The sequence below is a fragment of the Zootoca vivipara genome, chromosome 7 (genome assembly GCF_963506605.1).
Source record: "Zootoca vivipara chromosome 7, rZooViv1.1, whole genome shotgun sequence".
Taxonomy (NCBI): domain Eukaryota; kingdom Metazoa; phylum Chordata; class Lepidosauria; order Squamata; family Lacertidae; genus Zootoca; species Zootoca vivipara.
In genome coordinates this window covers 69860972-69881478 of record NC_083282.1, presented here as the reverse complement: position 1 = coordinate 69881478, position 20507 = coordinate 69860972, and the positions used below count along the sequence as shown (strand labels likewise).

The 20507-nt window shown below is 48.8% G+C and overlaps 1 protein-coding gene across 9 annotated transcripts in view; it reads left to right on the top strand.

Annotated features, from left to right (window-relative positions):
- Positions 1-2004: 2004 nt before the first annotated feature.
- EPB41L1 (erythrocyte membrane protein band 4.1 like 1) overlaps positions 2005-20507 on the top strand; it is a 184066-nt gene continuing 165563 nt past the window's right edge. For 4 of the 9 annotated variants that reach the window (XM_060277260.1, XM_060277261.1, XM_060277259.1 and 1 more), the window contains exon 1: positions 2005-2728. The gene's annotated coding sequence lies outside the window, so the exon portion shown is untranslated. The other 5 variants (XM_035121909.2, XM_060277262.1, XM_060277263.1 and 2 more) reach the window with 4 other exon arrangements.

The window sequence follows — 20507 nt, the reverse complement described above, 5'->3', positions numbered from 1 at the left end:
TGGGTCTCTCAGCTGTGAGATCTTCTGCACACAAAACAGATGCTCTGCTCCTGATCTAGAGCCCTTTCCCAAATTATTCTGTCCAGTTTGGAAAGTGGAACCTGAATAAATAATGCTTACCACACCTTACAATTTGCCCCCGTGACAGATATGCCAGCAGAACGCCCTGTATTTAAACCAATCCATAATAATGTAGGAAGCTGCCATAGACCAAGTCTGGCCATTGGTCCACCTGGCTCACTGTTGTCCAAACTGACCAACAGTTTGGTCAGTGGTTCTCCAGGGTGTCAGAGAAGGGTCTCTCCCAGCCCTACTTGGGAGATGTCAGGAACTGAACCTGAACATGTCCCCAGTTAAAGGCAAATTTCTACCAATCCGCCAGACTTTCTGTTCCTTGGCTGAGCTGGCTTCCCGCTGCAACCTGAACATGTCCCCTGGCCCTTCCCTGCTTTGCAGATGGGAGTTCCTTTGCTTGTCGCTGCTGCCTGGTTTTATACCTTTCCTTAATGTAGGTGGGTGGGGAGGAAGTAAACATCCCAAATGTGTCTGTCATGGTTCTAACAGAGAGCACCACAGGGCTGCCTTGGCTGTACACTTGGCGCTGTGGTCTAAACCACTGAGCCTCTTGGGTTTGCCGATCAGGTCGGCGGTTCGAATCCCTGTGGTGGAGTGAGCTCACGTTGCTCTGTCCCAGCTCCTGCCAACCTAGCAGTTCGAAAGCACACCAGTGCAAGTAGATAAATAGGTACTGCTGCAGCGGGGAAGGTAAACGGCCTATCTGTGTGCTCTGGTTTCTGTCACGGTGTCCCGTTGTACCAGAAGCAGTTTAGTCATGCTGGCCACGTGTCCCAGAAAGCTGTCTGTGGACAAAATGCCGGCTCCCTTGGCCTGACACGAGATGAGCAACCCCATAGTCACCTTTGACTGCAGTTAACCATCCAGGGGTCCTTTACCTTACCTTTACCTTACACTTGCCTAGCTCCTCATGGTCCTTGAGTATTGGGGGCATGGCGGCGTGATGGACATACCCCTGGCTTCGCCTGCGCAGATTTGCTCTGGCTCTGGGCTTCTACGCTGACCACAATCCTTGAGGGGTGGACTGTGGTGTTTTCCAGGGTTGCTTTGGGCGTGTCTGCCATTTTTACATTGCTTCTGCATTCCCTGGGCTTTATGGTTTTGACCTCCCACACCAGGCAGAACATACATTAGCTGTGTCGCTGCTATACCTGTGGAATGGCATGATATGAATATAGGATTATGCAGCCCATCACGAAAGGTGGAATCACATAGTAATTGAAATTTTAGTATCCCCCGTTTTGCTATTTATCTTCATGTCTGTCAACTAGTATCGCCTGCACACAATACTGTACACTTGGGTGTGGCTGTGCCATACAACCACAGACACAATGGAAGATGTGGAAAAGACTGCAGTTGAAACTCCACAAAGCTCACTGGGTGGCCCAGGATTGAGATTTATAAAAAATGCATTTCAACTTGTTTTGATTTTGTTCTTATAAGCCACCTTGGAATGGCAACATGGAAATCATTAGATATATAACCACTGCCTTCCTCTTAACTTGCTGTAGGTTTCCACACTTAAAAGCTGCTTATTTAGGTAAATATTGATACAAGCAGATGTTTCAAACTGGGATGCCAATTTTCATGCGAGCCAAGGTTTCAAACTGGGATGCAAATTGTTCAGACCCTGCAATGTACTTTATGCACATAGTAGTACCGTGAAGGAAAATACAGTGTTTAAAACATATAGTTAGTTATACCGCAGCACATCGCCACAGGTAACGTAGCACAATACTAAACCCACAGATCCATGAGCTCTGGCCTCCTTCCCCGGATATACGACGGTGACCTTAACAGTAACTGAGCCGTGTGTGATTTTTGGGCGTGGTGTGCTTACCTTGGTTTACGGAACAATGAGAAGGGAGTTGCGAGGAGGTGGGGTTACATGATTTGCATCTCTCTGACTGGCAGAGAAGAGGGAGCCTGGGAGCAGACCGGGCGGGGGTGGGAGCGCGAGTTTAGCCCGGAATCGGCTTGCAGCAACCCGATCAAACTGTCGCTTTATTTCCTTGCATTTTTTCACACTCGGGACGCGCCAAAGGACTGAAGTGGGTGGGCCGCCCCGGATGCATCCGCACAGGTGCGGAGAGGGCCACATTCCCAGCCTACCTGCTCCGAAATCCGATTGCATCTGCCGCGAGCGCCTCGCCGCCGCTTTGAAGGGCTGGGGAAACGCGAAAGGACTCCGGGCTGCAGGCAGCGCAGCCCGTGCAAAGGCTGTTTGGTTGCATAGATGAGCTTTCGCTCCCCCCCCCTTCCCTCGGAGGCTGGTTCAGTTGCTCATGACGTGCCTCTCTCGCTGAGCTGCCAGCCCTCCTGCTCACTCGCTCCTGCCTCCCGCTGCAGCTGCCTTGCATTATTAGCCCCCCCCCCTGCCTCCCTCGCCGCTTTGCAAGCCAGCCCGATTCATTTTTCTTGCCGCTCTTGGAGGAAGAAAGCAGCAGGGAGGGGGAAGAGAGAGAAGCCGCTGCTTTTTAAAAACCCCAACCCCCCCCCCCGTTTCTCTTCGGAATCTGCATTTTTTGTCCCTTTAATTAACTGCAAGGAGGCTCGGGAGCCTGTGATTCTCCGCGCCAGATGAACGTTTTCTTGGATCCTTGGACGTCTTGACTCCGGATTACTCGGGGGCCAGGAAAAAGAAAAGAAAAAGGTTAGCCATTGCGACGATTCCCCACCCCCATCTTTCCCCTTTACCCCGATGCCACCGCTTGCCTTCGCCCCCCGGCCCCGCCTGCCGGAGCCACTCAGGGCAACCGGGTCGACCGACGCCCCGGCGGTGTGGCTGGAGATCTGCGGAACCAGGCGGGCAGCGAGATCACGTGGAGGTCTCCGGGAAGGCGGCGGCGGTAGTAGTACTAAGAGTAGGAGGAGGGAGCGACCTGGTCACGCGTGTGCGTTTTCTCACGATACTACAAACTCGCTTCCTTCTTTCTCACCGCGTCTTTGGTAGCGACCGTGTCCAGGTGACATTACTTCCCCTTCCTTCTCAACTCCCCCCAACCCGCTCGTTTGCATCCTTCGGGATCATCTCCACCCCCACCCCGCCTTTTCGCTTGTGCAGCGCCCCCATCTTCCTTTCCTCCGAGAGGGGCAGAGGGGTGTGTTCCTTTCTTTCCTCTCGACGGCGAATCTGTGCCTCCCCCGCCGCCCTTGGCTGCTCTGCCTGCTGGAAACGGGGGTGGCCGAGTTGAGTGGGGGGTGGGTGGGAAAGAGATAAGCCCTGCCAGAGACGTTCAGGTGTGCTTGCACCCTGTTGATCCTTTCTGTGTAAAGAGAACCAACCCCCCCCCCTTTTGGAAATGTCTCCTTCATGGGACTGAGCCCCCTTCCTTATTTTTTATACACGCATGCTTTGCTCGCTTCCGAGAACGGGCAAGCGAATTGGGTTGGACGTTTATAAAAGGGCGATGTGGGGGGTGCGTGCGTGGGGGGCAACTGCTTGATTGCTCTCTTGCTCGCTCCCCCCACGCTCGCTTGCAAAGTCGATCAAAGGGCGAATCTCGGATTCCTGTTACTTTGCAGGTGTGTGTGTGTGTGTGTGTTTCCCTCTTTTTTTATCTACGAAGAGGGCGGAGCTGCGTACAGGTTGCTTTTTTAAAAAAAATAAAAAAAATCCTGCCGTCTGTTGTGAAAGACAAGCCTGGTAACTAATCCGCGCGGCGAACTCGGAATTGGCAAAAATGTGTTGCCCAGCGTCGATTTCAAAGAGTTCGCTTACTCCAGAGGCGCCTTCCTAGATCGAACTCTGGTTCCCTTTCAGTCGAAGGTAAAGGGGCGTTTGTGGGTAGCCTCTGCCGACAGGCAGGTAGCGCTTTCTTGGAAGGGCGTTGCTCTTCCCTTTGCTTATATTTGTTTTATTTCAGTCTTGCCCCTTAGGCAGGTGTTCTACCGGTAGGGCATCCCCCGCCCCCGCCAAGGTCAGGTTGCACCGGGAGTTCATTCCTCTTTTCAGGGGGAACTCGGCTTGGGGGGGCCACACCCAAATGCCAACACCAGTCCTAGGTGCGGCGGAGCCCTGAAGCCCATGTCGTGTTTACTACTTTTTATGCCCCCCCTTTTATATGCGTTTGGCTTGAAGGCTTATTAATTTCTCATGATGAAGTCCTGAAAAATCTTAGGAACTCTTATGGCTTCGCTGAGTGTATGTTCAGAACAGTAATGATGCTGTTCTAACAGTAGCACCTGTAATAGATGTGTTGCTGAAACTGTCAACAGTCTTGAAGGAGTTGCTTGTAGTTTGCATTGCAAGGGTTTGGGAGAGAAACCGCTGGCCTGGGTAAAGCGAGTGACTGGTTTCAAAGTCCTTACTCCGTTGTAAGTCCCCACTGAGCACAGTGGAGCTTCCTGTCTAATTAATAAACAGCCTAGTTCTAGACATGCTGATATGTCAGTGAAAACGATTAAATACAGTGGGATTAAAATCTGAATTAATATGCATAGGATATGACGGTTGCTTAGGCTCCCCCCCAAAAAAACAAAAAAACAGATATGCAATGCTTGGGGAGGCTCTAGTCACATTTATGAGATATTATCATTTTTGTTATCTTCTTCTTGTAGTTCAAGGTAAAGTTAGCGACTTTAAAACTTCTCAGTGGGGAGCAGGAAAAGTGGCAGTTTGTGCTATTCACCATTCATTGAAGAGGGAAATTGCTGACTCTTCTGCTTCAGATACTATTCAGTGGTGAAGAGACGCTGTTTGAATTGTTGCCATATGCTGATCAATGCTCCATAGCTAACTGGTAGCTAATCACAAATGCCAACATGTAACATGTCAAGAAATCCATAGCACTGTAGGAAGTTTGCCAGAGGAGAGGTTGTGGTAAGTTTACCTGGCAAATTGCAATTTGTGATCCCCGCCTCCTGTTGCATTTTGTCATTTGGAACACCAGGGCCTCCATCTTGTATCTCTGAGCTCATTGAACATTTTTGCCACGGACTTGGGAGGGATCTGCATTTATTTTCTTCAGCAGATTGAGGCTGCATGCCTCTTGTGCAGCAACTGGGTCTCTCTAATGTAGAGTTTCTCCCCTGTAAATGTTTAATTAGTTGGTTGCAGATGATCCGCAAAATAATCCTTAAGAGTATCTCCTCCTGCAATGCTCCTGATTCTCATGCTGAGGAATGGCTGAGAATGAATTAAGGCTACATATCAGTGAAGGGCTGGCATTTGCTGTCTTGCTATATCATTTAAAGTGGCCATGTGGAGAATGCCTGTGAATCTTGGCTCCTGTGCTGCAGACACACTGAAGGAGTGGCCCAGTTCAATAATAGAGATTGGTGAGGAGATCCACCATTGATACTCACATTGAACTGTAGTTCTTCTCCTGCCCTTCATAAACAGTAATAGATCTGTTGGTTTCAGGAAGGTAATTTACATTGCAATATATAATGCTGAAACATGGAACAAGCATGTACAGGAGGATAAGGATGTGTCCTTGCACATTTCTGTTTCTTGAATATAATAATATTCAACATGAAATACAATCATATGGCAAGAAGTGGACCAGTCATTTCCCTAATTGAGTCGTTGACAATTGATTGATGTGGGTAATAGACATTGAGGTATTTCACTTTTTGCCGTTTGTGCTGTAATCCATTCTGTGTATTGTGGCTTTCATTGTGGCATTATTTAAGCCAGGCACATCCAATCCCCCCCCCTGCGATGACCATACCTTTAGTTTTCTGAGCCACACCCCCTCTTTTGTTCTAGACCTCTTACTGGCATGTTTTCCCAAAACTTGCATGATAGCAGGAGTATCTTTAGTCTTGCTGCCAAGAATGTTTGCTCAGTTGTATTTTGCTTTTTTCTTTCACTTTCTGCTGCAACAACCTAGTGGTTTTAATTAATTTTTGTTCTGTTAGAAGAGAGGCAAAATAATTCAGCATTCCATCACTGGGCCACTTTAAGAGCTAAGTCTAGCAAATTGGTTCCCCTGCCTTCCATTTTGTTGCAGCTGACTACCATAATATTGTTGGCTTTATGTAGGCTTCAAGCCTGCCATGGTTTCTGTAGCCACAATTATTTCAGACAAGCAGATTTACCAAAACAGAGCCATGAAGTAGTTGGACCCAGTGAAGCAATGGAAGCTCTATGGTAGAGCCCATGCTTTGCATGCAGAAAAGTCTCTGGCATCTCCTGGGAGAGCTGAGAATGACTCTTGTAGAAAATCCTGGAGAACCGTTGCCTTCAGTTTGCATTACTGAGCTAAACGGGCCAATGGCCTGATTCTGTATAAGGCAGCTTATTGTGTTCCACCATGTGTGGAAGCTTGCCTAGTTGAATTCATTCTGCATTGCATGTTTTGTGTTGTGCAGCCCCATACACGATCACTTGGATATGAGCCTCATTAAGGTCAGTGAGTCTTTGTCATGGGTCATTGTGCAGAGAATAGCAGCCTAAATGAGTTAAGATAGTATTCTGTATCCGTCATGCAGATACCTTGATTTTTCCTGCCATCTACTTGAGATGCACAACAATTTGAAGCTGCACAACTGCTCTTGGTGTTCATTATGATTGACTGAATCCATTGATGATATTTTGGGTGTGATATGATATCTTTGTTTCTCATCCTCCCTTTGTGGCTGTTAACTAACTTTGAGTATCAGGAGAAGCTTTTGTAGAGGAAAGCAGAACTGAACAGAAGATGACCTGTTAATGAACATGTGCTCCATTTTAAATATGCAGGCACATTTTGAAGCTGAATGAGATACTGATAGTACTATAGAGATTCAGCACATGGCTTTTCCTCACCCCTCCTTTGTGTTTTCTTTCTCTAAAATCTACTGAAACGCTCTTTGCCTGTCAAAGATTTTGCTATTTTTTCTCCTGTGGGGTGCGAGGTGAATTCTACAAGCAAGGATTTATTCTTAACAGGCTTTGTGGCGTTCCTTTATGTTGTATTCAGCAAGGTAAGTTTTAAGCAACTTGAGCAGAAGAGGAAAAGCTGGATATTGAGTGTCTCTGTGGAATCTTCAAAAGTTGTCATCTTGCAGCCTTCCCCTCCTGCCACTGGTGGCCCAGAGCCAGTTTGTTTACACAGATACTTATTTGATAGGAGCGCCAGTTCTTAGATGGTTTATGCTTTGCAGGTTGAACAACACTCTGGACCCTTTGGTAATATGCTTCTGGATTTCAAAGGCAGGTGTAAGAAGGATTGATGGTGCTCCCTCCTTGAATTTGGACAGTCTGCATCCATCAATTTCTATTGTGAAGGGAAAAAATGGAACCCGGGATAGGTCTGTACAGCTGGCATGCAGTTTAATTTAGAATGACTTGGACCACTGGGAGAGGGACCCAGGTGGCGCTGTGGGTTAAACCACAGAGTCTAGGGCTTGCTGATCAGAAGGTCGGCGGTTCGAATCCCTGCAACGGGGTGAGCTCCCGTTGCTCGGTCCCAGCTCCTGCCCACCTAGCAGTTTGAAAGCACATCAAAGTGCAAGTAGATAAATAGGGCGGGAAGGTAAACGGCGTTTCCGTGCGCTGCTCTGGTTCGCCAGAAGCAGCTTTGTCATGCTGGCCTTTGTCATGCGGACAAAACGCCGGCTCCCTCGGCCTATAGAGCGAGATGAGCGCCGCAACCCCAGAGTCAGACACGACTGGACTTGATGGTCAGGAGCACCTTTACCTTTACCAGGAGAGTGAAGCCTCTGATCCATTGGCATCCCTGAGTACACTGGTGCAGTGAGGACAAAACCTGCCTTCCTTCTTGGTGCTGGTGTGCTCTGCTGGACAGGGGTTATAATAACTTTTCCCCCTTGCATTCAAAGTGCAAGTGGGATGTACTGCAGGTATACATCCTCTCTTCCCCACCCTGCCCATCAGCACGACAGGTGTTGTAGTAAATATAAGTGTACCCACGGAACAGATCTTTTGCCTGGTATAGCTTTTTTTTCAGCCTCAGAGCGGAATGAGAAACGTAAGCTGGCGTGTTAAGCCTTACTGATGCTTCCTCTCTCCTGCCCATTTATCTTTGTGCCCAGTGTGTACCTCCCTTGTGCCCACCATTGATGGCAGTGAAAAATGTCCCCATTCTGTTTGCAATCACCGGGTTGCGTTTATTGCTTTAACAGCAACTTTGGATGGTAGCAGAGGCATTAAATCAGACATTTTCTATAAATAGGGATGAAGCATTTGTGATCCCCGCTGCAATGGGAGCACATATACATCTTGAGGAAGGTGCAGTTTGACTGCTCTGCTGTGCTGCAGAAATAGGTGGTTGATTAACTCTTGGCTCTGGGAGATGAGAACCAGTGTGTTTTGTTTCCAAACAACAGCAGTGTTTGTACATCTCTTCCTCCAAGTATTTCGATTAGGGGAGTTGCATTCCAAGGAGTTTCCCTAAAGAAAGAGGTGGATTTTTGCAGCACTGATTTCAATGGGAATGAATTTGCACTCTTAAAACTAAAATTTGCAAGCCATGTCCATTTTGATCCATTGGCAAGAAACGTTTTGTTTTTCTTTTGAACCATGGAGATCAGTTGGAGACCTGATTCCAGTTGCTGCCTTTGGAAAACTTCCCATGATTTGTTACATTTCTTAGGGAACTGGAAGGTCTGATGCTAAAGGTATTGGCTTAAGAGATTTCACTTTCTTTGTCATGGTGTTTGTGGAAACTCACTGGCAAGCTGCATGATTTTGCTTTGACATTTTGCAAAAGGGGAGAAGTGGAATGCAATGTTAATATTTTGTTACCTGGGGAATCATGTCATTGCCTCATAAAGAAGTGTGTGCATGTGTTTGAAAGTAAAATACAGTCCTTGGTGTGTTGTAATTTTTACAGGACAGGTTTGGCAGCTCTGTATCTGTTAGGCATCATTTCAGCATTTCTCACCCCTTTTTTGAGATTCCTTTCTAATGCAGTAGTGCTGCCCTAAATCCAGAGTCCCATATGTACTCTGAAGCACCCAAGTGGACCTCTCCATTCATTTCAATGAAGGAGGCAAGTTTTTGTACACCCACTAGTGCTCCTTTCATTGAAGTGATTGGGTCATTCCCTGCAAGATGAAAAGCTGTGTTTTGGCACTAGAGGCCACACACACACACACACACACACACACACACACACACACACACGTCTCTGTTCCAGAGTGAGGGTTTGCTGGGAGCATTGAACAGAATAAAGCAGAGAGAATTCCCGCCCCCCAATGAATTGCATTGCTCAAAATGTATGGCACACATGTGTAAATTTGCTGTCTCGAAAATTGTATGAAAGTTCCTGTGCACAGTGCATCTGACAGATGTAGCTGAGCAGCCCATTGTTCTCATTGGAGCAGTCAGATGCCTCTGAGTCAGCAGGTTCCCGCTGTATTTTGCAGAATGAAAGAAAATTGCCACCAAAAACATTGCAAGGATTTAGTGCAACAATCTAAATAAATGCTTGCTTGCAGGAGCTGGTTGATAGCTATTGAAAGTTATGACAGTTGTGTCAGGGCGCCCTGGCAATAAACATCAGGATGTTTGTTATGTTAGCCATGCTCTTGTGTTGAAGGCGATGGTGAGAGATGGCAGGTTCCATCCTTTGGCGCAAACACTTCCACACTGGTGCTAACATGGCTCCCTTGAGTTTTTTGCTTGCTAAGAAGGCTCTGATGCCTCCTTACCCAGCATAGTGCCGCCCCGCCGCCCCCAAGCTGCTCTGGAATACAGTTCCCATTGTCCCTGTCCATTGGCCATGCTGGCTGATGCTGATGGCACTTGCGGTTCCAAACACCTGGGTGGCATTATTTGGGCAAGGCTGCTTTGCAGATTATGTAATCCAGACCTGGATTCTTAGGGGCAAAGGGTGGGTTTGTTTTTCTTTGTGTGTTTCCACGTGGCTTTGAGCAAGATCTCCGTTTGACCACCTGTAATTCTTTTTGCAGGAAACTTTCTATTTTCACAATAGCTCAGGCAGTTGAAAATGTCTACCAGCTTGGATTAAGCACCACAGCAAGAGTGTTGCTAGTTTTGGTAATAATAACAGCTGTGATGCACAGAATGAAATGTAGGAATAAGCTGCTATGTGCTTCATTGGTTCTATTCCACTGAGGGTATTTTTTGACTTCTGCAACTCCAGTTCAGTTATTCCAGGGCAGCGGAACCTTGGGCAATGGGCTAAGCCGCCTTAGCTGGCCTTTGGGATTCCACCTAAGACATGCTGTATCCCCAGCCACACCCATAAATGGCTCTACTTCCACCCTTCTTGAGTGTTTTTGCCTGGCTGGAGTGTATCCTTGAATTCTGATTAAAGCTTTTTTTGCTTGCCTGGTTGGAGGATAGAGATAGGGGTGTAACTGCATGTAGACACTAGCCCAGGCATCCCCAAACTTCGGCCCTCCAGATGTTTTGGACTACAATTCCCATCTTCCCTGACCACTGGTCCTGCTAGCTAGGGATCATGGCAATTGTAGGCCAAAACATCTGGAGGGCTGCAGTTTGGGGATGCCTGCACTAGCCTGTTGTCTAGGTAAGGTTCACACAAGCTGTTCTGCCCACTTTTGCCTCTGACCCCATCCGCCACCACTGGCATGTGGCCCCCAGAAGGTTGACAAGAGGAGAATGCAGCCCTCGGAGTGAAGAAAAGGTTCCTCTCTCTTGAATTATTCGGAAAGCCTCTACTGTTGCCTCTCCTTGCAATTCATATTTGAAAAAAAAGAGACCCTTGTTTGTTAAACAGACCCCAAAGTGCCCTGCAGATTCAAATGGGCGCTTAACTCTTTAATCTCATCTCTTTATTGCTGAACATTCTTCCATTCCTCTGTGGTATTCAAAGCTGGGAGGACCTGGGATGTATTCTGTAGTGGTATTTACCTTGCATCAGATCTGAATGCAAATGCACAGGGTGGAGCAGTCTCCTTCCGCACAAAGGAAATGTTGTTTTCTTTCTTTCTGTCTTTTCTCCCCCCCCCTTTTCCCCTAAAATTTGAATAAATGGGGATAGATCAAAGGCTGTTTGAAGCTGTGTTAGGGGCTCATAATAAATTCATGGCCCTCCCTACGCTATGCCTGTCTCTGTAGTGTGGCACCTTTCAGCGGATATTTTTAGCTTTGATTTCTTCCTTGGTGCAGGATCTTGACGGGAACTGCAACTGCGTTTTGGTGGAAAGAGAGTCATTTCATTGCTTTGGGGGGGGGGAGGGATGGAGACTTGTAAGAAGAAGGCCCAGCAGAACCCTACTGTGCATTATAATGACACCTCTTTTTGTAATGGACTAATCTTGTTTGTTGCCATTAGTGCTGCTAGAAAGCATGATTGGCTCAGGGGCGGCAGCCAGGTATGAGTGCCTGTCAGGGCTGCTTTTTGTAGTGAGGCAGGTGAAGTTGGAGCGATGTCAAGCGTTTGAAGGCAGAGGAGGCAACAGACTGCCGGTTTAAGACCCCCCCACCCCCCCAATTTCTCCCATCAGAGGTCTTGAATCTGGAAAGTGGCTTTCTCATAATAACGCAAATGTTGAAGAGGCAGAGAGGAGGAGGATGAAAGAGGCGTTGTTGGGTATTTCTGGAACTAGAGTGTGGGATGATGGATCCGAATGAACAATGGAAGCAATTAAAGTGCTCTAATTAGATGCGCTCTTGATCTGGCACCGTTTCTGCTGGCGGGAGTTTCTGTCGATATTGGGTAACATGGCACACACTGCTGGGCAGTCCAGGTGTCTGCAGTTTCTCTCTCCTCCGCCCACCTGGGCCTTGGTACCTTGCAAAAAAAAGAAGAAGAGGGAGAGCTGGTATCTCTTTATTAAAAAGGGGCTTGGCCATGTTATATCGGCAGAAATATTGATATTTGCATGCAAAGCACATGCTCTACCACTAAGCTATTTCCCTTCATCTGTGAAGTCTCTCTTTTTAGGAGTATTAAAAAATAATCTTTCTTAGGTCAGAGCAGTGGTGGCTGTTGCCCACTGAGACTTGTTGCTTTCTCCCTGCCCTCCTGAATTCTACAAGGGCAACATTGAGGCTGAGGCGGAAGAAGGTGACAGACTGCACTACTCCCTGGACTGAAGCCAGTCAGGTGCAGGATGGCTGAGAGCAGGATGAGGCTGGTTAGAGTTAGACAGTGCTACATTTGTTCTAATGCAGGAGTTCCCAAAGTGGGTGGTACCACCCCCTGGGGGAATTACCTAGTGGGTGCTAAGAGGCAAGTGGGTGGCATGGGGGTGCTGCAGGTGTCAATGGCTATGTGATTTTGAAATGCTGATATCACTGGCTCAAGTTCATCAGTTTTGTTGACTTAATTAAACTAAATCATTTTAATTGGATATTGAATAAATGTGCAATTAATTGTCACGGTTCTGAATTTTATTGTGTTATAAACTTTCTTTGTGGGTTGTGTGAACCACTATCCTGAATACAGTGGAACCTCGGTTTACAACTACCTCCGTTTATGGACGCCGCGGACCCGGAAGTGTTTACATCCGGGTTCCGAGGCGTCGGATGCGCAGACGCGATCTGCACAGCTTGCGCATGTGCAGAAGTGATCTGCGCAGCACGTGTGCAGAAGCGCTCTATCGGCGCTTCGCGCACGCACAGAAGCATGCCTAAGCGAATGAATGCCTCGGTGAGCGAATGCCTCCGTGGAACGGATTGTGTTCGCAAACCGAAGCACCACTGTACTACTTTTTATAGGGTAGAGAGCTCTGGGGATGAGTTTATGAAACTAAGACGGAGGAGGCCCACAAAAGTTTGGGAGCCACTGGTGTAAGGGACTGGCATCTATTGGATTGGGCAATGTTGGTTCCTTTTCCTGTGATGTTTAAATTATTATTATCAGTATTAATTAAATTTAAATACCTGTATCCAAGGACCACAGAGTGGCTTGCAGTATAAAAAACACAAAATACATAATGCAAACAATAAATGCATAGGTGCACACCCAGCTTCTGTTTATATATGCAGGCCAAATATATTTTGCAGCCTGAGGCAGACAAGATGGCATTCGCCACCCAATTCGATGTGGAGAACCTGAGCAGTTGCAGTGGTGATGGAACAACATCCATCTCTGTACATGAGGGCAGAACAGGAGGCTTGTTTAAGAAATGATGAGGGCTGTTTTCTGCAGCAGCCATCGCCTGAGGCACCTGCCTCATTCTGCCTCATGATAGGGCAAGTCCTGTTTATGAGCTACCTTAGTTAAATTCTGAACAGGACACGAACAAATATTTTAAATAAGTTATGGTCCAATAAATTATGGCTGCAAGGATGAAGTTGGGCAAGCCATGTCTAGAGGGCCTATATTTATTATATACTCTACCTCCACGCCCCCACCACCAGCACCCAGGAGCTGGTGGTGGCAAACGTGGTGCTTCCCTCCTGCATTGTACTCTTGTAACAATTCTCTGTGGTAGGTTAAGTTGAGAGACAGTGACTGGCTCAAGGTCACTAAGTTAGCTTTGCAGATGAACCCTGGTCTCCCAGGTCCCAGTCCAAGACTTTAACCACTATAACCCACTGGCTGTAATGAACACATGCCTACCAGTTAGGCTCCAGACACAGTTAAGGTATGAGGAAAAGGGTATAGACTGGCCTATTTATTAAAAGACCATATGCTAAAATATTCCAAATGATCTCATATGTACCAGGGCTGGCCAGGAAATTAGTTTGGTGCTTTCCCCATGAGGGAGACAAAAAAAAAGTTCCATCAGCATTTCCACTATGGGCAGGATTCACCTAATGAACCCTGTCAGTGGAATCACTGCTCAAGGGCTTTGGTGCAACGAAGCTTTCTCCCTGCTTCACACCCCACACCCCCAGAAATTGGCTCGAAGGGGGTCAGATGAACAGCATGCAGGTGGAGAAGAGGGAGGCCATTCTGCCTGGCAAGCTGATACTCTTGCACAGAAGAAATGTTTGTAATACAGTAGTGCAATGTTGAATTCCACCCGATGCCTGCAAGCTTCTCATTGTGGCCAAGGCATCAGGGCAAGCAGAGCTAAACACAGCCCTTACTTTGATTGTCCAGACAAATAAAACCTTGGACTTTACGGAACTGCATTCCCCTTCTGATCAGAATGCTTTGATTTCCCACCCTGTCAATTGACCCCGTGGTCAAAATAGGCAACTGCTGTTGTGATGGTGAGAAGCAAAAACGGAAAGGGCAACTTGTCTTTGGTGACCTGTTATTCCTGATGTGGCTGCTGTCCTCTTCTGCCTTTTAATCTTCTTGTTCACTTTCTCCATCTCCGTGCTCCAAAAGTTAATTGATCCTCTAATAATAATAATAATAATAATTTATTATTTATACCCCGCCCATCTGGCCGGGTTCCCCCAGCCACTCTGGGCGGCTTCCAAAAAAAAAACACAGAAATTCTAAAATACAGAAATCCATCAAACATTAAAAGCTTCCCTAAACAGGGCTGCCTTGAGATGCCTTCTAAAGGTCTGGTAATTGTTCTCTTTGACCTCTAGTGGGAGGGCATTCCACAGGGTGGGTGCCACTACCGAGAAGGCCCTCTGCCTGGTTCCCTGTAACTTGGCTTCTCGTAATGAGGGAACCGCCAGAAGGCCCTCGGAGCTGGACCTCAGTGTCCGGGCAGAACGATGGGGGTGGAGACGCTCCTTCAGGTATACCGGACCGAGGCCGTTTAGGGCTTTAAAGGTCAACACCAACACTTTGAATTGTGCTCGGAAACGTACTGGGAGCCAATGTAGGTCTTTTAGGACCGGTGTTATGTGATCTCGGCGGCCGCTCCCAGTCACCAGTCTAGCTGCCGCATTCTGGATTAGTTGTAGTTTCCGGGTCACCTTCAAAGGTAGCCCCACGTAGAGCGCATTGCAGTAGTCCAAGCGAGAGATAACTAGAGCATGCACCACTCTGGAGAGACAGTCAGTGGGCAGGTAGGGACTCAGCCTGCGTACCAGATGGAGCTGATAAACAGCTGCCCTGGACACGGAGTTGACCTGTGCCTCCATGGACAGCTGTGAGTCTAAAATGACTCCCAGGCTGCGCACCTGGTCTTTCAGGGGCACAGTTACCCCATTCAGGACCAGGGAGTCCTCCACACCCGCCCGCCTCCTGTCCCCCACAAACAGTACTTCTGTCTTGTCAGGATTCAATCTCAATCTGTTAGCCGCCATCCATCCTCCAACCGCCTCCAAGCACTCACACAGGACCTTCACCGCCTTCACTGGTTCTGATTTAAAAGAGAGGTAGAGCTGGGTATCATCAGCATACTGATGGACACCCAGCCCAAACCCCCTGATGATCTCTCCCAGTGGCTGCATATAGATGTTAAAAAGCATGGGGGAGAGGACAGAACCCTGAGGCACCCCACAAGTGAGCGCCCAGGGGTCTGAACACTCATCCCCCACCACCACTTTCTGAACACGGCCCAGGAGGAAGGAGCGGAACCACTGCATGACAGTGCCCCCAGCTCCCAAGCCCTCTAGACGGTCCAGAAGGATGTTATGGTCGATGGTGTCAAAAGCCGCTGAGAGATCCAGCAGAACAAGGAAACAGCTCTTACCTTTGTCCCTAGCCCGCCGGAGATCATCGATCAGTGCGACCAAGGCAGTTTCAGTCCCATGATGAGGCCTGAATCCTGACTGGAAGGGATCCAAATGGTCCGCTTCTTCCAGGCGTGCCTGGAGTTGTTCCGCAACCACTCGCTCAATCACCTTGCCCAAGAATGGAAGATTTGAGACTGGGCGATAGTTGGCCATATTGGCCGGATCTAAAGATGGTTTTTTAAGAAGCGGTTTAATAACCGCCTCTTTCAGCGGGTCTGGGAAGGCTCCCTCATGGAGAGAAGCATTTACCAACCCGCGAAGCCCATCGCCCAGCCCTTCCTGGCTAGCTTTTATAAGCCAGGATGGGCAAGGATCAAGGAGACAGGTGGTTGGTTTCATTCGTCTAAGCAGCCTGTCCACATCCTCGGAGGTAACAGATTGAAATTGATCCCACAAAACTTGACTAGACAGGACTCCAGCACTCCCCCGCCCCGGCCCTGCTCCCACGGTGGAGTCTACCTCTTCCCGAATCTGAGCGACTTTATCTGCAAAAAACTTTGCAAAATCATTGCAGGAGATCATGTGGCCCGTACTGGGCCCGGATGGAGCAGGTGGTTCCGCTAAATTGCGAACCACCTGGAAGAGTCTCCTGCTGCTGTTTTCTGCAGATGCGATGGAGACGGTGAAGAAGGTCCTCTTCGCCGTCGCCATTGCCACTTGGTAGGCTCGAAGTTGAGCTCTAGCCCGTGTCCGGTCTGATTCAAAATGAGTTTTCCGCCACCGGCGCTCTAGCCGTCTCAACGACTGTTTCATTGCCCTCAGCGCCGGGGAAAACCACGGGGCTGTCCGGGCTCCATGCAATCTGAGAGGGCGCTTCGGAGCCAGACAGTCAATAGCGCTGGTTAACTCCGCATTCCAGCGGGCCACCAGGGAATCAGCTGAAAGGCCATCGACATGGGATAAAACATCCCCTACCACTCTTTGGAAGCCAATTGGATCCATTAAGTAGCGGGGGCGGACCATCCGAATCGGTCCCACCTCCCTGCAGAGGGAAAGGGTTGCGGAGAAGTCCAGTTGCACCAGAAAGTGATCTGACCATGGCACTTCTTTTGTTTCGCTTTTACTTAATGTCAGATCACCAACATCCATAGAGGTAAACACCAAGTCCAAGGCATGTCCGCGGCTATGAGTTGGGCCAGACTTATTCAGGGACAGCCCCATGGTGGCCATGCTTTCCACGAAGTCCCGAGCGGCTCCTTGTAAGGTCGTGTCGGCATGGATGTTAAAATCCCCTAAGACAACCAAGCTAGGTGTCTCCAGGAGCACATCCGACACGACCTGAAGCAGCTCGGGCAGGGAATCCTTGGTGCAGCGGGGAGGTCGGTACACCAAAAGGAATCCTGTACTGCCTCTATTGCCCAACTTCCAGAACATGCACTCAGAGAACTGGGTCTTCCCAATAGGACGCCTGGTGCAAACTAATGACTTCCTAAAAATCACTGCAACCCCCCCTCCCCGCCCAGATGGCCTGGGTTGCTGTGCATAAGAGAAACCTGGTGGGCAAGCAGCGCCAAGAACGGGCCCATCGGCTTCCTCCAACCAGGTCTCTGTCACACATGCCAGGTCAAATCCTCCATCCACAATCAGGTCGTGAATGGCGGTGGTCTTATTCATCATCGACCTGGCATTGCACAGCAGCACCTTCAGGTCATGTGGGTATCCCTTGCTGATTCCAATATCCGTCCGGTCAGGACCAGACCTGGAGGCAGGGATAGTCCTCAGACAACGACTAAGTCTGCCTCCTCGGTAATGACATGGTCTGGTCTTAGCGTAACTCCTCCTCCTACCCGTGACCACTGAGATCGGTTGTTCCAGTGCACACCCCCCTGTGGAATCTGCCCCAGCCATTTTGCTTGCTGGGACCCCCTCCCGGGCAGCCCTGACCCCTCCCCTTAAAAACAAAATAAAACCTCTGTAAAAAACAGCAAAGAACTCAACAAAAGAAGAACACAAAAAAGACAATAAAACAATAAAACCAAAAACAATAAAAATTACAAATACACTAAAATTTAACAGATTCCCACACCCAACTAAAAATCCCTCCCACCTACCACCCCAAACACAATAAAACAATAAAACCAAAAACAATAAAAATTACAAATACACTAAAATTTAACAGATTCCCACACCCAACTAAAAATCCCTCCCACCTACCACCCCAAAGAAGATAAAAACATTAAAAATTCTTTAAAAAGCATTTTAAAAAGGACTCTGTGCTGTTTCAAGTTCCCCTGGGCAGCACCAGCAGCAGAGCGGCGGCAGCAGTCCTTTATGAGGCCTTCCAGGCCCCGCCCTAGACCAGGTGGAAGGAGGCAGGGACAGGGCCTGTGGGCACTCACAGCAGGAGAGAGTCCTGGGCAGCACCAGCAGCAGAGCAGCGGCAGCAGTCCTTTATGAGGCCTTCCAGGCCCCGCCCTAGACCAGGTGGAAGGAGGCAGGGACAGGGCCTGTGGGCACTCACAGCAGGAGAGAGTCCTGGGCAGCACCAGCAGCAGAGCAGCGGCAGCAGTCCTTTATGAGGCCTTCCAGGCCCCGCCCTAGACCAGGTGGAAGGAGGCAGGGACAGGGCCTGTGGGCACTCACAGCAGGAGAGAGTCCTGGGCAGCACCAGCAGCAGAGCAGCGGCAGCAGTCCTTTATGAGGCCTTCCAGGCCCCGCCCTAGACCAGGTGGAAGGAGGCAGGGACAGGGCCTGTGGGCACTCACAGCAGGAGAGAGTCCTGGGCAGCACCAGCAGCAGAGCAGCGGCAGCAGTCCTTTATGAGGCCTTCCAGGCCCCGCCCTAAACCAGGTGGAGAGAGGTAGGGACAGGGCCTGTGGGCACTCACAGCAGGAGAGAGTCCTGGGCAGCACCAGCAGCAGAGCAGCGGCAGCAGTCCTTTATGAGGCCTTCCAGGCCCCGCCCTAAACCAGGTGGAGAGAGGTAGGGACAGGGCCTGTGGGCACTCACAGCAGGAGAGAGTCCTGGGCAGCACCAGCAGCAGAGCAGCGGCAGCAGTCCGTTATGAGGCCTTCCAGGCCCCGCCCTAAACCAGGTGGAGAGAGGTAGGGACAGGGCCTGTGGGCACTCACAGCAGGAGAGAGTCCTGGGCAGCACCCTACTGTGTTCCTTCAGAAATTGCATGTGAGGGAAGAGAGATTCAAGCCAGACAATTAAAATACATGGTTAGCCCTTTGGTGTCTCCCAAGTGAGGTGTGAAGGAGCAGTCACTAAAGGGAGATGCCTATTGAACAAAGTAGCGCTGGAAGCTATCTGGTGTAGTGTTAATTGCAGGTGGATATGTGCAGAAACTGTAGCAAATTCACCTGCTCTAATGAGATGGCAAAGGGTGATAGGAAGAGCCTTTAATCTCCTTCACAAACTCCCACGAGCTTTTATAGGTGTTGGTATATTATGGGAGTATGCCTGAAGGAAAGATGGAGGCCTCCTTTCCACTCGGAGCTATTTAACATATACAGTAACATTAAGCTTGCATAGAGTGGAAAGATGCATAAATTTCCCCAACACACATTTATACCTGAAGGAGTGTCTCCACCCACATCGTTCAGCCTGGACACTGAGGTCCAGTGCCGAGGGCCTTCTGGCGGTTCCTCCCTGCGAGAAGTGAGGTTACAGGGAACCAGGCAGAGGGCCTTCTCGGTGGTGGTGCCCGCCCTGTGGAATGCCCTCCCATCAGATGTCAAATAGATAAACAACTACCTGACATTTAGAAAACATCTGAAGGCAGCCCTGCTTAGGGAAGTTTTTAATGTGTGACATTTTAATGTATTTTAATCTTTGTTGGAAGCTGCCCAGAGTGGCTGGGGAAACCCAGCTGGATAGGTGGGGTACAAATATTTATTATTATTATTATTTATGGCAAAAATGGTCTCTGCGCACTCTTTATTAGATATCTGCTTACTTGCCCCATAGAAATATTATGTAGATGTGGTCACATACCTAAACTAGCCATAAGTGTAGGTCAGAGAAAATGCTCACTCTTGCACATGTCTGGAGTTCGTATTTCATTACTGTAATGGGGTTGCCAACCTTTTTGGGCCAGTGGGCACATTTTGTGTTTTGAAAGATTGTTTTGGGTGCCAAGTCACAAAAGGGGTGCCCTGGTGAATAGGCATAATGGCTGCCATATCTAAAAGCGCAGAAAAAGAGATGGGGCCACAAAACATGGGCATTCTCTCTCCCTGTGGCCCACCATTGGCTGGAAGAAGAAGAAGAGAAGAAGTTTGGATTTGATATTCCACTTTATCACTACCCGAAGGAGTCTCAAAGCGGCTAACAATCTCCTTTCCCTTCCTCCCCCACAACAAACACTCTGTGAGGTGGGTGGGGCTGAGAGACTTCAGAGAAGTGTGACTAGCCCAAGGTCACCCAGCAGCTGCATGTGGAGGAGCGGGGAAGCGAACCGGTTCACCAGATTACGAGTCTACCACTCTTAACCACTACACCACACTGGCTCTGGAAGGCACTGGAAGGCATTCTGGCACCACAGGGGGCCTTGTTGGCAACACCAAAAGCACCACTTGGTGGTGTATATGTCGCTTGAATGGCATATCAGGCAGGATATCCCATGTTCTCCTGTAGGGGAGAATTGGGATCCATGATGTGGGCTGTCTTTGCCTCTCTACCACTGGCAGGAAGTTAAGATTTTGAGGAATACACCAGGAGGCAAGACAACCCCCTATTTCCTGCCTTCGCCTCTGGTAGGCAGGAATGCCATCTTGGAAGGGATTTTTCCTTTTGTTTTCTTCCTTTGTCTTTGTTTCCTGGATCCTCTTTCAGTTCTCTCCTACCGTCCATTCCAGGTTTTCATTCTCTCTCTCTCCCTCTCGATCCATTTCCCCACCACCACCTTTGGGAGGCTTGCCTGGAGGGGCATGGGACATCTTCCCTCCAGAGGCCTCCTATCTTCCTTCTCAGCTTTCTTGCTCTTCAGCCCATATCAGGGTTT